Source organism: Prionailurus bengalensis, chromosome F2, assembly GCF_016509475.1.
Source record: "Prionailurus bengalensis isolate Pbe53 chromosome F2, Fcat_Pben_1.1_paternal_pri, whole genome shotgun sequence".
Taxonomy (NCBI): Eukaryota; Metazoa; Chordata; class Mammalia; order Carnivora; family Felidae; genus Prionailurus; species Prionailurus bengalensis.
In genome coordinates this window covers 13,894,899-13,912,412 of record NC_057353.1, presented here as the reverse complement: position 1 = coordinate 13,912,412, position 17,514 = coordinate 13,894,899, and the positions used below count along the sequence as shown (strand labels likewise).

Sequence of the window (17,514 nt, the reverse complement as noted above, 5' to 3'; positions counted from 1 at the left end):
CATTCTGTAAACTAGAGGTGACACTGTAGTTGGAAGACGGATGTGTAAGGGCCAATACACAGGCCCGAACACGTGGTTCAAGCCCAAGGATCAATAGATCTCCGATAACCACACACCTGAACTTGTCCTGTGCCCATGATGAGAATCACTTAAAATCAACATGTCAACACCATTCTGGCCATCCAATCTCGTGCAATCCTGTGAAAGGAATATTGTGCTTGCCAGGCGGCCCTCCTGGAACTGAAGTCTGGCCACAGGACCTGGACAATTGCACAGGAATGAATCTGAAAGCTGCTCAGGGCACCTCGTTGCCTTGAATGAGTGGGGTTTCGCTCATTTCCTGAAGGGGAGAACTGGGAGTACAGGCCCAGGCGGGTCTGGCTGGGCTCAAAGTGCCCTAACCGTGTAGCTCTGCTATGGCTGGCTTGTCACCACTGTGGGGCACTTATGAAATGTTGAGGTAGTACTTCCGGTGACCCAGACCCACACAGGACCGGGTCCAGGTATGGGGTACCTAGCCCAGATAGCACTTCACCCTGACCAGTTCCAGGCACTAGAAAGGGGCCTGGACAACTTTGAGGAGGTTGTCCAAAGTGGGGGCCCTGATGGGCAAGGTCTGGAGCAGGGGCTCCAGTTGCCTGGGCCCAAAGGTGATGCTGCCTGGCTCAGTAGCAGCTCAGTGACAACAGCTTAAAGAAGTAAACACTAAAGAAGCATTAGCAGGTCAGTGGGCCACACTGAGTGTCAAAACTTCTCTGTTGGGGGAAAGAAACAGAGGCTGAAAGACCAAGTGTGAGTGGGGGAACATGCAGGTTAGAAGAAAAAGGAAGAAAGAACAAAAGGAGGAAGGATCGGGTAAGTGTGGCTTGCTTTCTGTGTGTAAGAGACCGCTAAAGTGGATCCTTCTCCAGCCGACAGCCGTCAGCGTCTAAGGGCTTTGGGGGAACTGACAGGTCATTACCTCCAGCATTTCCCAACCTCTCACCTACGTGAAACAGCCCAGATGGAATGGGGATGTTGGACTCAAAAGAACAGGCCAACACTCATTTCCATTCAGCCAGATGTCTTTGAGTGCCCACAAGTTTATGTGACATGTGGCCTGACACGAGATGTTTTATGAAGGCACGTTGGCTGTTGGCTGTCTCCATTTCCACACGGCAGAGTACGAAAATCCTCAGTACCCTGTCAGGCTGAGTTTCTGTGGTTAGGACGGTCCTGTGGCTTCTAAAAGCACAGTGATATGGGGCGCCTGGGTGGCTCAGTCGGTTAAGCATCCGACTTCGGCTCAGGTCATGATCTCGCGGTCCGTGAGTTCGAGCCCCGCGTCGGGCTCTGTGCTGACCGCTCAGAGCCTGGAGCCTGTTTCAGATCCTGTGTCTCCCTCTCTCTCTGCCCCTCCCCTGTTCATGCTGTCTCTCCCTGTCTCAAAAATAAATAAACGTTAAAAAAAAAAAATTAAAAAAACAAAACAAAACACAGTGATAGCTCACAGTGAAGCGTTCAAGCCCAGCACCCAGCATGTGACAGGCCCGCGGTAAGGGCCGCCTCTCTCATTCCCCCTGCGTCCTCTTCAGTAAGAGAACAGCCCACGCACGTGCTGGGTCTTTCTGTCCTACCTGTCAGACTAGCAAGAAAATGCAGCACTTTTCTCTTATGGGAAGAGCTAAGAGAAGAGTCTTTTGCCTCTTAGAAATAAACAGAAGCTTTGTGGGCCGCCTGTGGCTCAGTCGGTTAAGCAGCTGACTCTTGAGTTCGGCTCAGGTCATGATCTCACGGTCCTTAAGTTCAAGCCCTGTGTCAGGCTCTGTGCTGACAGCAGATAGTCTGCTTGAGATTCTCTCTCCCCCTTTTTCTCTTCCCCTTCCCTGCTCACGTTTTCTATCTCTTGTCTCTCTCAAAAATAAATACATAAACATTAAAAAAAAAACAAAACAGAAGCTGTGTTACTATTTATTTTGCAGTTTTACTCCATTTAACAAATTTCTTTCTAAAATGAATAAGGGAGCACTTGGGTGGCTCAGTTGGTTAAGCGTCTGGCTCTTGATTTCAGTTCAGGTCATGATCTCATGGTTCATGAGTTCGAGCCCCGCATCGAGCTCTGTGCTGACAGTGCAGAGCCTGCTTGGGATTCTCACTCTCCCTCTCAGCCCCACCCCTGCTCACTTGCTCTCTCTCTCACAAAATAAATAAACTTGAAAAAAGAAAATGAATAAAGTTTTTATTCTATGTAACATTTTTCTTCCAATAGCAGTTTCAAATGAACTGAGGTATTTTGCAGTAATGAGTCAGAAACACTAGATGTCAGAAGAGAACCAGCTAACCTAAGGTTTAACCAACTGTGTTTACATCCAGCCATTTAGAATAGTAGATTTTAGGAGGCTGCCGGGAACCTAAAGAACATTTAATAACACAGTTGTTGTATTTATTTAAATACTAATGGTTTATTGAATCAATATGTTGTGCCCTTGAAACTAATATATGAAACTAATATATCGTATGTCAATTATATCTCATTTAAAAAAAAAAACCTAATGGCTGTGTAAACATAGATTTATACCTAATACTAGGTATTTTCTACTCTGACCTAAGAGAATGCCCTGAAAGACCTGGTAAAAAGAAGGGAAACAAACAATTTTAAGTATCTATTAAGGGTCAGGAAGTCTCATGTACATAAATTTGTGGTCTATATACAAAATTCCCAGTCCCCAATCTACCTAACTGAGCAACTTTTAGGCTAGCGGGGTTTTCCTCTGGATGGGTAAAGAACCAGAGCTTCATATAATGAAAGATGCTTCTGGGGACACCTGCGGGGAAGACACAATATCAATTAAGAAGTATTCCTTGAACATCTACTGTAAGCAATGTACATGCAAGAGAAGCACTTTAAACAAACATTGACATTGGATTTTTTTCCCCTATAGATTAAAGTGTCTCAACTAAGTGTACTCTAAATGTTGTCATTATTTCCCTTTTGGAATTAAGGAAAAGTTCTGAATCACTAGTTTTTCTACTGAAGCTGTTCCTTTTTGCATAAATATAGCCTGTTTTTAGGCTTCTAATTCTCTAACACTTAGTATAATTTCTCATAAACCTAATTTACAGTCATTCTGTTTCATCATATAGATTGTCTTTAGAAACTTACAATACCACTTTTGGGGCGCCTGGATGGCGCAGTCGGTTGAGCGTCCGACTTCAGCCAGGTCACGATCTCGCGGTCCGTGAGTTCGAGCCCCGCGTCAGGCTCTGGGCTGATGGCTCGGAGCCTGGAGCCTGTTTCCAATTCTGTGTCTCCCTCTCTCTCTGCCCCTTCTCCGTTCATGCTCTGTCTCTCTCTGTCCCAAAAATAAATAATAAACATTGAAAAAAAAATAGAAACTTACAATACCACTTTAACATCTTTTGCATCCAAGTTAATTCATCCTGGTAATTTTTCGGGGAGAAGCTCAAAAGTTTGAGAGAATCAGAGATTCTCAGAACGGGAGAGTAGATAATCATGGTGGGCAATGGGTAGACTCCATATTTCCATTAACGAAACCCAACCGATATTTATTTTAGGTCAGCGACATTATCCCTGGGCCACACTGAACAAATTAAAAATCATAATTTCTGGGGAGACTGGGTGACTCAGTTGGTGAAGTGGCAGACTCTTGATTTCAGCTCAGGTCACGGTCTCATGGTTCATGGGATCGAGCCCTGCATCGGGCTCTGCACTGACAGGCCTGCTTGGGATTATCTCTTTCCCTCTCTCTCTGCCCTCTTATGGTCATGCACTCCCTCCCTCTATCTCTCTCACTCTCTCTCTCTCTCTCTGTCTCTCAAGTAAACATGAAAAAATATTTTTAAAAAGTAAAAATCAAAATTTCTTCTCCTCTGGCTTATATGTCACATCTTCCATCCAGTTTCCTAGCTGGATGAGAGTGGAAAGTCTACTGGTAGTCAGAGACCAGGGGTCTGGTCCCATCTCTTGTCATTCATGTAATCTTGGGCAAATCATATACTCTCTTAGTCATGAAAATTTCTACCCGTACTCTGAGCACTTCATATCCCATGTAATTGTCTTTCAAGATTTTAAACCCACAGTGAATACCTTCTTTTTTCTTTTATATTCTTTGATAGTTAAAAAATATATATTTCATCCACTTTTTATAAAGTTAAATAAGAAAATAAAACTTTTCAGGGGTGCCTGGGTGGCTCAATCGATTAAGAAAATAAAACTTTTCAATTTGTGCAATTAGAATAGTAACTTTACTTTGCCAATAGTAAACACTGTCCTTTCTCTTTAAATTGTATCAAATAACTTGAAGTGAAGATGAGCATTTACATTTTTTTCTTCTCTAGTCAGAAGGATCTAAATGAGTTGGTTCCTCTTTACTAGTCTTGATCCTGAGACAAGGAGCTACTAAATAATATAGGCAAATCTTTTGGTGTAATTAACAATAATGATTGGCTCCATTGTTGAGGGGACAAGGCACATAAAACAAAGTTTGAACTAAGAATGGAGTTTAGGGGCGCCTGGGTGGCTCAGTCGGTTAAGCATCCGACTTCGGCTCAGGTCATGATCTCACGGTCTGTGGGTTTGAGCCCCGCGTCGGGCTCTGTGCTAACAGCTCAGAGCCTGGAGCCTTCTTCAGATTCTGTGTTTCCCTCTCTCTCTGACCCTCCCCCGTTCATGCTCTGTCTCTCTCTCTGTCTCAAAAATAAATAAAACATTAAAAAAATTAAAAAAAAAAAGAATAGAGTTTAGAACAACAATAATAATGTAACCATGATAAGAGAAAAAAATTGAATTAAAAATTCTGTTATTTCTCCTTAGTGCCTTGTCATGTATTTGCAGATATAATTTGTGTCCTGCATTTAGTTAACTGGATCAAAAACATGTTTCTGTGTTGCTACGTATGTGGCCATCCTAGCTGGCTGGGTCCTTGTCCTTTGGGAGGACTGGGAGGCCCAGCCAGGACCCAGCCTCGGTGGCGAGGATTGGCCAGTGCGGCAGGTGGGTCGAGGGTTCAGACAGGGCAGGAATCCGATTTAATGTGGTCCAAAGTGGGGGCAGCAGCGAGGTGGATGCAGGCCAAGTATACAGGGGGAATCAGAGAGTGCAAGAGCAAAGAGGACAAGGCCAAGAGTGATGGAGTCGCTGGAACATGGAACCTGGAGTCAGGGACCGAAGTGAAGAGTGCCTGTGGTGTGAACAGGCCGCTACAGCCAGGAGAGTCCCGGATAAGTGTCCCAGCTCCGGTGGGGGGGGGGGATTGTCCTTTACAACGTTCTGGTTGGGGCATGCCTTGTCTCCAAGACACGATGTCAAGACTTATTTGACGGACTGTGAGGTATCCCATTGGTAAAAGCTGGCGGTGTTTGCCTACGTGGGGCATGCAGGATGGGGACTTTAAAGCCAGCACAGGCTGATACTTTAACCACTTTTCCCCCGTTGCCCAGGTTGCAGGCTGCCCTCCAGGCCTCCTATGTAAGAATTCCTCTGGGTCATCAGCCACTCTGCCCTTTATACTTCATCTCTTCTGGCTTCGCTCTGGTCTCTCCCCCAAAGAGGGTTTGATATTCAGGGTGTTTTCCTCTCCTTGCCCAGTCCCCTTGTGTGTGTGAGTTGTAGGCGTGGTCTGCCTGGCTTTGTGATTCACTGAGTGATGTATAAGCTCAGGCTCCCACCCAAGCGTTGGCCTGTGTGTGTCTACTGCGGGTGATCATTGAACCCGAGCAGAATGTGCCCATGCGCGGTGAAGACTGCCCTGCCTGGTACCCACCAGGTGTGTTAAATTCAGGGGGAAGTGGCCTCATTTTGATCTTGTGTATAGGCTGTGATGTCCAATGGACTTAAAATAGCAATACAGTGATGCCTGTCTTTTAGTCCTTCCCTATGTGTCTAGAGAAGGAAGGTTGATGGACTAGGCTTCCTCCGAGTCCCGCGTACCTGTAACGGTGAGTCAAAGATCCTTGCTTCCCTTTTCAATGGGCCAGCACTCATAATCATTCTCAGGATGGGGTGCACTGCAGTGGCCTGATGATGCAGTGGCTTCCTAGGGCTGGACACCACTGCTGCCACATCTGTGGTCGCCATCAGGCTCACCCAGTTCTCTGGTGCAGGAAAGGGGTGCAGGTCTGGGTGGAACTCACCACTTGCAGGTCGAGGGAGTGCTAATCTCATGGGCGCCGGGCAGTATTTCCGTTAGCTTTTGCTGTATAATGACTGGCCCCCTCCCCACCTTAGTCACTTAAAATAACCATTTTAGGTAGCTTCTAATTCCACGTGCAGCTGGCAGTCCTGGGGTCTGTGCAGGGAGTGGATTAATACCCCTGTGCTCTGCCCAAGATACAGATCCTCCCAGAGCAAGCCCACGAGGCACCGGATGCATTGGGAGGGGATCAATTCAATTCTGCATTTGTGAGTTTGTCTATGTCCAAGTGTGGGCCACTTAGACACTGTGGCCTTTTCAAAACATTGAGATATAGCTATTAAAATTTGTTAGCCTCAAGACTGACAGTCTATCCATCAGCCACTGTTTTAAAATGTAGAGTTTATTTTAAAATGAAAAAAAAATTTAAGTTTATTCGTTTTTGAGAGAGAGACAGAGCGTGAGCAGGGGAGGGGCAGAGAGAGAGGGAGACACAGAATCAAAAGCAGGCTCCAGGCTCTGAGCTGTCAGCACAGAGCCCGACACAGGACTCGAGCTCACAAATCGCGAGATCACAACCCGAGCCGAAGTCGGACGCTTGACTGACTGAGCCACCCAGGTGCCCCTAGAGTTTATTTTTTATGCAGGGTCAGTGAGGTCTGCAGATCAGAAGACAATTGCCATTGAAAAGATAGTTTCTTACTTGTAGTTTCTAAGAGGAAGGGGGATGTCATGCCATGCAGGGCCACCCAGGGATGCACCGGTATTGGCCACAGGCAGAGAGAGTAAGGGAACTGTGGGCAAGTGGCTTTATCGCAGCTTTTGTTGGTAGGAGTGTGCAAGGCAGGGTAAGAAGGCTAAGCAGGTTTAGCACTGGGCTGGTTCACACAATTTCAGCAGGCTCAGTGGGTAGGGGCTACCTCTGTTGTGTAATGGCTGGCCCTGGGGTGATTAGGATGGGGGATATTGTCCCAAAGAGTAAGGCACTACTAAAGCGTGTGGGTGGTGAGTAGGGGCTGTTGCCTCTAGGAATTAGCTAGTGCTGACAGGGGCGGTCTTTCCCCGGTCAGGAAAGCCCGAATGTCAAGCATCAATTTAGAAGCTAGAAAATGTGGTTGGTATACCACCTGTGCCTTCTGTGCCGAGGCCCGGTGATCGTGTGGCTCATCCATCTCTGAATGCCCCTAGGAAGTTCTTACTTAGATTTGCCTTCCTACTTCCCTTCCTTCGCTTATGGTTCTGAGACTCAGATGGCATCTTGGCAAAAATCGTAGACGTTCTACTCTGGAGCGCACGATCCCCCAATCCCTGTCCCTTTGATGATCAGCGAAAGCTGAAGCATCCATGGACCACAAGTCTCCTGACATCTGATCTCAGCCCTCAGTTCGTGCTTGGATTTTGGAGCCACTGTTTGAGAGTCAGATCTGTCTACTACTCCTTATTCATAGACCCAAGGCCCAACAGAGTTTGTCAGATTGGGACCAACGGCAATCTGCATTCGATCAGGTTGCTATATGGCTGGCTTGCCGGCCGCCATCAATGCAAGGTAAAAGTGGAAGGGCATGCCTCTTTAGCAAGGACTCTGCTTTTTGTGCTGACAATCTCCTCACTTCCTCTGATGAAATAGAAACTCTGGCTGCTGGTTAGTGCCTGAGGCAGCCAAGCAACAGTCACCGAAAGGGCCCCCCCCCCCCCCCCCCCCGCCGACACATCAGGGAATGGACATCAGCCCTACTTTTTAAATCCACGTCTTCCCAAGGTCCAGTGGTATCCAACACACAGTGTTACCAGGGTTAAGCAACACCTCTCCCTGGCTACTGGGATGGCTTCTGGAAGTCGATCAGCCTGGTCTGAGCTCCTGGTCTACTCTCAAGCCTTTCTCTTAGCGGCTCCCAGAAGGTGAGGGTGTGCCAAGACTGTCCGTGTACCAAAGGGGAGGCCTGTAGTTCCCAAGTAGACGCAGGCTGTTTCGTAACGGACGCTCAGACAGCAGCTGGGAATGTATGTAGTTAAGTCCTTCCCAGGGAGGAACTGGGAGGTGGGCATTTTCCCTTGCTTCCTCTGTGTTAAGCCCAAGCATAGAGTCATGGGACATGCTCCTACGCCTGTTGAAAAACCGCTTCTTTGTTTGGCTAATAGCCCTTTGGGACTAGTGAATGAATGCAAGCCCTGTTGGTTAGGAGAAGTAGGCGATTTAGGGGCCCATCCCTCAGCTGATGGCTGTAAATGTTGAGGCACTAGCTGTGTGGACCAACTCCTTCCTGAGAGATACCTGGCACTTTGGTTTCACTGCTGGAGTGAACCAGAGGGGAGGTGGGGGATGTGCCCACCGGCCCTTTCGGGGTCTGGGACGGATCCGCGTTTGGCACATAGATGGGTGCTAACTGGAGGCAGGGTCCTCAAGCAGCAGCTTGTAAAGTGTGCAGTCAAATTCCTTCCAGGGAGAGACTGGACAGTTTGCATGTCCGCATGCCCCCTCCACACCGAGCCCTGTGGATCAGCTGAGGTGAGTGCACGTCTGACTAGTAACTGCTTCTGTTTGCTGTCATCTTGCAGGACTGTGAGTGCAAGCCCCGCTGGTTTTCAGAGCTAGGCGATCTGGGGGCCCATCCCTGGGAGCCGGCCCTAGGAGCTGGGGCACTGGATGTGCTGTCTAAACCTCTGGGTCCTCGGGGAGAGGCTGGGAGAGGCGTTGTTCCCTCCCAGCACCATCGTCGTGTGCCAGTGGTAGGGTTTATGGCAGGAGTGGTCTCAGCCTTTCCTACTCACTTCGTTTGTTTATATATTTTTAATGTTTATTTATGTATTTATTTTGAGCAAGAGTGTGAGCGGGGGAGGGGCAGAGAGAGAGGGAGAGAGAGAGAGAGAGAGAGAGGGAGAGAGAGAGAATCCAAGGAGGCTCCACGCTGTCAGTGCAGAGGCGGACGCAGAACTCGAACTCACGAGCCGTGAGATCATGATCTGAGCCGAAATCAAGAGTCCAGTGCTCAGCTGACTGAGCCACCCAGGCGCCCCTCCTGGTCGCTTTGATGTGGGTACTTTCGCAGTGTCCCGATGTATAGGAGCCACTCTGCTGGTCTCTGGATTTCTCTGAGGGAACTGTTCTATGTGGAGTTGTTATTCGGTGTCTTCATGGGAGAAGGGAAATTCAGGAGACTCTTATGGTCCAGACCTAGATAGTTTTCTTTAAATGTTTGTTAACCTTTTTCTTTAAGTCTAGAAATCCCACACATGGTTTTTCTAGCATCATTATCAAATAATCATCTCTTTCTCCTTGTTTACAATACTGTCTATAAAATATACTACATTTTGTAAACACCGTGATCCGTTTTGTACTATTTTGTTTCCTTAATTTCTGCTTATTCTTATACCAGTACCATTAGTTTAATTATAAGGTCTTTGTAAGACATTTCAGTGTAAGGCCAATTCTCTCTTACTGGCCTTCTTATAAAGAATTTGTTTTGATATCATTTTTTCCCCAAGTTTTCGACTTAAATTCCAGTTAGTTTAACATACAGTATAATATTGGTTTCAGGTGTACATGGTATCTTTTCCTATTTATATGTTAAGATTAATTAGATTATTTTGTTGAGTCCTCAGAACCCTCCCACACCTCAACAAAGGTTTTATAGAGAACACAATAAGCCTACAAATTAATTTGAGAACAGCTGGCATCTTTATGTTTAGCTTTTTCCATACAGCAGCATATAATGTATCTTTTAAAAAAATTTTTTTTTTAACATTTACTCATTTTTGAGAGTGAGAGGCAGAGCATGAGCGGGGGAGGGGTAGAGAGAGAGGGAGACACAGAATCCAAAGCAGGCTCCGGGCTCTGAGCTGTCAGCACAGAGCCCGATGCGGGGCTCGAACTCATGGACAGCGAGATCATGATGCAGTCAAGTCGGACGCCCAACCGACTGAGCCACCCAGGCGCCCCTGATGTATCTTTTATATCTCTGAATTCAGTTAAGTAGTTTCATATACATTTCTCATTAGGATTTTTCTTAGTTATTTGTTGTCTATTACTACTTTTCAATGGAATTTATTAGTTCACCTTCTTAAATGGAAAGTTTTAAACATGCATCCCTTGAACTCATCAGAAGAGGATGTCTTTTAAATTTTTTAACAGTTTTTTTTTTTTTTATCGGGGGTGTGTTGGGGAATTGGGAGTACAGGCATTCCACTGGTTTTTGTGTGTGAATTTTGTACCTGTTCTTATTAATTCTGACAACTCTTTAACTGATTCCCAGGGGCTTATCATATTTATTTGTTATATAATATGTTTATACATAAATATATGTAATTGTATTTTATACATAATGTAATATAATAAATACAGTAGGATGATTAATTCACATTTTCCTTTTGTACATACATATGCACTTGCCATATCCTATGTAATGATTCTTTCCCAGAAACAAAGAATTGAGTATACAGGTTAAATTAAGGAGGGCTGAATCATTTAGATTTTGAAAAGTTGCAATTAAAATAGCTTGGGTAAGGTTTACAGACTTCTACTTTACATGAATAAAAGCATTCTGAAAAGTGGTAGCGCAACCACAGTAATTTTCTGGAAGGCATTCTCCCAAACCAGCGATTGACAGGTAGAATCAGATGTGTGTGGATTGTTGCTGGTCTGGTACTACAATTAAGCTCTTACCTTTTCTTTGCTCTCAAACAGAAAGTTCTGACAAAGGATGTGGTGGCTTCAGGGCCTCTCGGAAACCACACAAGCGGTGCCCTTGCGTTGAACTCTATGTTAAGAAAGGACCGTTGCTGTACTAATGAACCTGTGTTGAGATACTACTAGTTCAGTTCCCGTTACTTCTAATTGGGGCCTCCAGAATTCTTTGAACCTTGCCAGGTCTCTGGCGGGGGCCATGTTAATGTTTCCACTCCAGAGCTTGGCTGCCAATTTTGATTTTTTTTCCTGGGTAGGATTTCCTGAATCGGTATGACATAAAAAGTCATTTGCTTTGCCTTTCATAGTAGAAGCTTTCTTTTTTAAAAAAAAAATATTTTGAAGTAATTTCAGTCTTCCAGGAAAATTGCAATTAGTATACAAAGAATTTCCATATATCCTTCACCGAGATTACCCAACCGTTGACGTTTTACACATTCGCATCATCATTCTCTTTCTCTGCTCTGCATGAGTGTATGTGCATGTATGTATGTGTGCACACACATTCTTTTTTAGAACCACATGAGATTAAATTTGCAGATGTGCCGTCTTTTACCCTTAAATTCTTCAATATATATTTCCTAATAACAAGGACATTCTCTTACATAATACTGTATAATTATCAACATCAACACAACTGACGAAAATGTTGCCAATTGTCTTGTTATTGTTGTCTATAGCAAATAAAGAAATGTGGGGGGGGGGGGCGCGATCCAGAATCCAATCCGAAATCACACCGGGTATTTATGTCTTCTTAGTGTCCTTGAATCTATTCCTCGGTCTTTGTCTTTCATGACCTTGAATTTGTGAAGACTGTAGGCGAGTTATTTTGTGGATGCTTTCTCCTAACCCTAAATCTTCAACTCATTCCAAAGGTATGACCTTTAACTTGCAATTGGGCTCCTATTATCTTAATTTTCCTTTCCAACCTGAAAACACTCACCTCCTATTTGTGCTTGAAGAGCTCAGATGTACAAGGGCAAAAACGTGGGGAGGGGATTGACATTTGCTGAGCACCTGCATAGTCCCTGTACTGGGCAGTTGATAAACATCCATTTCATGAGCACATCCATCCTGTAGCACAAATTATGATTATTGCTATTATGCACATTGTGCAAATGAGGAAGCAGATGCTCAGAGATTGTAACCTGCCCAAAGCCACGCAGTTGGACCTAGGATGGTTTAGAGCCCAACTCCTCGATTTCGCCACACACTGTCTGTAAGGGCACTTGATCTACCTTGACCCTTAGCCACACTGGGTTCTATAAAGACCTTGACTTTTGCAGGGTTTCTGGCCTTCGGTGGAGGTTATTAATTTATTGCCTTTTTCCTGCACTGAAATGTGAGCCAGCTCCTGAGGAACAGAGACCAGAGTTATTGACTTTGTGGCCCTTTGCCTGACTCAAAGCCTGGACTGTAAACGGTTCTTGAATGAAGACATTGGAGCATGTGAAGTCTAAGAGGAATAAGAAACACATCTTGTGGGCTCAACTTAAGTTTTCCATATTCAGGGATGTGACCAGTGCCTGAGCCCTGGAGCTAGATTATCCCTCTTTCTTTAGGGAAACACTGGCTTTGCTTGGAAGACATGCTCTTCTGATTCCCTTCTGACCTCATTAGCAACTGCTTCTTCATCTGAGTGGATTTATCCTCACCTCTCTGACTCTTAGGCATTGGATTGCCCCGAGGCCAGTCCTCGGACTTCTCTCCTCTCTCTGTGTTGACCTGCTTGGTATTCTCTCATCTCATGGCTCCAAACAGAGCATGGCTACTTTAAAATTTATATCCTGGCCTGGATCTTTCCTGAACTCGAGGCTCCGGTCTGTCTGCTTATTTTACATCTGTACTCGGATGCCTCATAAGCGTCCTAAACTTAACACGTAGAACTGAAATCCTGGTATCCCTTCCACCTCAGTAAACGGAAACTCCATCCTTCGTGTTGCTCAGACTCAACACCGTAGATTCATCCTTGATTTTCTTTTTCTCTTGTATCCCACACACAGCACAGCAGACAATTCTATCATATTTCAGGGGCTGGGATCATGATCGAGGGTCGTTTTTTAAACACCTTTCTCCCTGAAAATCAAATAGACAGCTAGGACTGAATTGTGGCCACTCAAAATTCATCTATTGAACCCCTCACCCTCCAATGTAGTGGCATTTGGAAAGGAAGCTTTGGGAAATAATTAGATTTAGATGAGGTCATGAGAGTAGGGCCTTCATGATGGAACTGATACCTTTATAGAAGAGATATCAGAGGGGCACCTGGGTGGTTCAGTCGATTGAGCTTCTGACCTCAGCTCAGGCCATGATCTCGCAGTCCATGAGTTCGAGCCCCGCATCGGGCTCTGTGCTGACAGCTCGGAGCCTGGAGCCTGCTTCAGATTCTGTGTCTCCCTCTCTCTCTGCCCCTCCCTGACTCATGCTGTGTGTCTCTCTCTCTCTCTCTGTTAAAAATAAATAAACATTAAATTTTTTTTTAAAAAAGAAGAGATATCAGAGAGCTTGTTCTCTTTCTCTCTGCCCTGAGAGCACACAGCAAGAAGCAGTGTCTGCAAGCCAGGAAGAGAGCTCTCACCAGAATCTAAGCATCCTGACACCCTGATCTCAGATTCTGGACTCCAGCGCTGTGAGAAAATAGATTTCTGTTCTGCTGTTTAAACAACCCAGTCTATGGTATTTTGTTATGGCAGATCAAGGTGGCTAATCATAGATCAATCAGCATAGTGAATGGAAAAATTACCCATGGAAACCACTTTTGAGAAAACTAGAGGACGGAAAATCTCCACAAATCTCCCCTCAGAGGACAAACACATTCAAATAAAATTTAGACACGTTCAGACATATTTAGAATTCAGACCTATTGTCTAAACCCCTACCAGCAGTAGACGGTTGTAGAGCAACAGTGGTGGAAAATGAGAATTGAGATCCTCAGAAATGTCTAGCGAATAATCTCTTCTATAAATTCACAGCATGACACAGAAGGAAAACAACTAGAAATAGAAAATGCATTGAGCAGAATAGGAATCCGGGGCAAGGAATAAAGAAAGTGTGGGGAGGGGAGGGCAGCTCAGGGGAGGTGGATTCCAGAAGGCGCTGTCAACGCGGAGTGCGAACCAGGGCTGGAGGCAGAAAACCTTCCTGAACCAGTCCCCCATCCTTTTAATTTAAAAAATCCCATCACCGTTTTTGGACAACCTGGACCACCTGTCCCACAGACTGCCCCCTTTCTGATTTTGTCTTTTCGCCACCTACATTTCCTGCAAAGTAGACATTAGCTCTGAACACTTGATTGGAGGAAAATTCAGTTTTTGGACAGAAATTCTATATTTTCTTTTTTTTTTTTTTAAACGTTTATTTATTTTTGAGACAGAGAGAGACAGAGCATGAACAGGGGAGGGGCAGAGAGAGAGGAAGACACAGAATCTGAAACAGGCTCCAGGCTCTGAGCCGTCAGCACAGAGCCCGACGCGGGGCTCGAACTCACGGACCGCGAGATCATGACCTGAGCCGAAGTCGGCCGCTTAACCGACTGAGCCACCCAGGCGCCCCCAGAAATTCTATATTTTCATACTTGATGATTACTGGGTCCTGCATCACTCCAGGAAGGACTTAATGTCTGGTTTTCCCCCTTTGCACAGTAGAAGATTGGTCCACCGGTGACGACTTGATCCTTCTGCCATGAAGACATCTACCAACTAACTCATCTGACTGGTGACCGTGAAGTCCAGCCACCTGTTGCCTACACTGCCATGGTGATTCTTTAGAAACCCAGGTCCCCTTCTATTATTACTCTCTGCTCAGGACTCTGCAGCTTCTTCCTAACTCACTCAGAGTAAGAGCCAATCTTCTGCACTGGCGTCCTGGGTCTCAGGGATCTGGCCCCCACCATTTCCACGGGCCCTGCCCTTCCTCACTCCCTGCCTCCTCCGTGTGTCTCGCATCCACGATGTGCGAGAATTCAATCCCCCAAATGTGAAGTTTTCTTGCTTCCAAGTCAAAAATACTCGTCAGCACGGTGCCACTCACAGGCGAAAACCTGCAAATCTGACTCTAAAAAGCACTGCAAAGTAATACAGGTCTTTAGCTGAGGTTTTCCTCTTCCTTTCTCATGGGGCTGTGGAGGAGGGGGCGATTGCCTTGTCACAAGTTCACCAAGATTTCCTACCACACTCGCGACATCGCCCATTCTGAAAGGAAGGAGTCACCTACCTTCTTGCCTTTCGGCCTCTCCAGGCTCTTCTCCCTCCTTCTCTCTGCCTTGTCCCCAGGCTCCTTTCTTCAACGTGTGCCGTGACATTTCTAAGGTAGATGAGCAGCTTTCCTTGTTTGGTTTTGGTTTTGGTTTTGGTTTAGGTTTTTCCCAGCAAGGACCCCCTTCCCCAGCCAGCACCGCCAAGGGCGGGAGGTACAAATGCGGTCTTCCCCCCCCCCCCCCCAGGCGTGGGCTGAGCAGCCTCGCCCATTCTGGCATTGTCTGCGCCCCTCTGTGGGCTCCCACTCCTGTGCTATCTTGGCTTCTCAGTTGGGTCTCATCCCCTGACTCCCGTCCCGCAGCCTGCCACCATTTGAGTGATCTCTTGAAGAGTGTAGAGGACAGACATCCGAAACGCCTACTTCTCACGATTAAGCATAAACAGGACACGCCTTTGCCAAGCCCACCTAATTGTGGCTGGTTTGTTTAATATCAAAATGCTCTCAGATCTGCATAAGCCACCTGCTTTTTCCTCCAGATCCGCTGAGCCCTGATGCATGAGGCATCGGTAATGCTGTTTCTGTTTACGTCATTAAGGATGGGGATGTGCTAATGTCCATATCAGTTGGAAAGCTTGAATAATTTTTCAAACTTTTCCATCAGGCCGTTTTCTGTATTATTATTCTGGATTAATCTATTTTCGGTAGAGTTTTACGGTATCATTAAAGTCCGACTCCAACATTTAGATCCCAAATGATAGATTTAATGGCCTTTGTTATCACCCCAATGATGTGGGCCTAATTTTATGGTTCACCTGTTTTTGCTGTTTACTTTCTTGAGCTGCAGCCGAGCTGAAGAAACTGTGTGAAAACAGAGTCTGATTCCCCTTGAAAGACAATGCCACCTTATTTTGTAAAAAGAAAACCTGGATTCTCCTAAGTCGGCCCCTGAAAGGGACTCTGCCCGTGGGGATGGTGGAAACGTAAACCCCGCAGCCCCTCATCTTCTCCCAGGTGATGCCTCAGTCACACTGGCTCCAAGGACATGCTCCTGCCCTTGAGTGCTCTAGGTCAGGTGAGGAGCCGTAACCCTTGTCTCCACAGATTGTGGCACTGTGGACGTAAGATCGAAACCTTTTGTTTACTTTCAACTTGAATTTTCCTGAACACATGATAAAAGGAAAGTCTAAAATGTCTAAAAAGTGTACCCAGCCCCCCAGCCCTCGTTCCCTGAGATAACTAGGGTAACTGATTCATTTTTAAAAAATTTTTAACATTAAAAAAAAAAATTTTACGTTTGAATGTGAGAGAGTGCAAGTGGGGGAGGGGCAGAGAGAGGGGAACAGAGGATCTGAAGTGGGCTCTGTGCCGACAGCCGTGAGTTCCATGTGGGGCTCGAACTCACAAACCAAGAGGTCATGACCCGAGCCGCAGTCAGACGCTCAACCAACTGAGCCACCCAGCTGCCCCAGGGTAACCGATTTCTTTATAACCGTTCAGAGGCATTCTACACTTAGACAAAGACTGATATGATTCTCTGTTTCCCCTTTTCAGACGTGGTGCCACCCTGCACATACTGGCACAAGCGACCCTCTCCTTTGCTCCGTCTCGGAAAGTCTCCAGTGCGCGAGTCCCCGTTCTTTTCCATTGGCTCCACGATGACCCGTTGTATGGCTGTCCCATAATGCATTTAGCCTCTCTCCTGCCGATAGGCATTTGGGCCATTTCTTATCTTTTTTTTTTCACTCCCAAAGTGCTTCAGTAAAAACAATGAATACCTTCCTTTGCACGTATGTGAAGTATGTAGGACAACTTTATAGAAACTGCTGGGTCAAAGAATAGGTGCACCTCGAGTGTAAATACATATTGTCAAATTTACATTAATAGTGTTCCAATTTATACCCCCGCACCCCCCCACCCCACACATACACACAAGGAGTGTATGCACTTAATCAGAGTTTACAAGAGGCCTAGGTTTAATGTAAGGAAATAAACCTGGTGGCCTGAAGCGGGATAATATGGTTTATGAGACATGGCTTACCAGTCTTTAGTGTGTGATCCAGTAGAGGAATGCTTTGCTTCCTAGCTCTCAACTCGCTTGCACAGAGCAGGAACTCTCGGGGAGGGGGGTAGTTGTTTTCTGCCCCCCGCCCCTACCTGCCTCACATCCTCCCACTTCCCTGAGCCAGAAGGGAACACAGATGCCTCAGGTATTGCAACTCAGGGAATAGGACACATAGTCTTTTTCCGATTTCTACTGAGCAAGGTCGCCAAACAGATGTGACTGCCAGCTGACCCATGAGCCGGTCCCTGGCACTTGGAGGCTCCTCACCCTGTTCCCTGATGTTGGAATGTGGGTTCCACTTGCCTTTCCCATTCCCACAGGCTGCTCCATCCAAGGAGATGGCCTTGAGATGGTGATGTGGTTTTGAAAACACCTTCATGGGACACACGACTGAGTCCAGTTAGAGTCTCTTTTACAAACTTAGATTTGGCAGGCAGGTGCAA

The 17,514-nt window shown here is 46.0% G+C and overlaps 1 long non-coding RNA gene across 5 annotated transcripts; it reads left to right on the top strand.

Moving 5' to 3' along the window:
- The first annotated feature begins 4,822 nt into the window (after window positions 1-4,822).
- Window positions 4,823-16,788, top strand: LOC122495451. Of its 5 annotated transcripts, none has more exons than XR_006300460.1 (4): window positions 4,823-5,937; window positions 14,454-14,647; window positions 15,848-16,081; window positions 16,561-16,788. It is a non-coding gene; the product is annotated as an uncharacterized LOC122495451 (long non-coding RNA). The 5 variants fall into 5 exon arrangements; XR_006300458.1 differs by having other exon boundaries at window positions 4,824-5,937; window positions 15,854-16,081; XR_006300459.1 differs by having other exon boundaries at window positions 4,828-5,937; window positions 14,454-14,567; window positions 15,854-16,081.
- The last annotated feature ends 726 nt before the right edge of the window (window positions 16,789-17,514 follow it).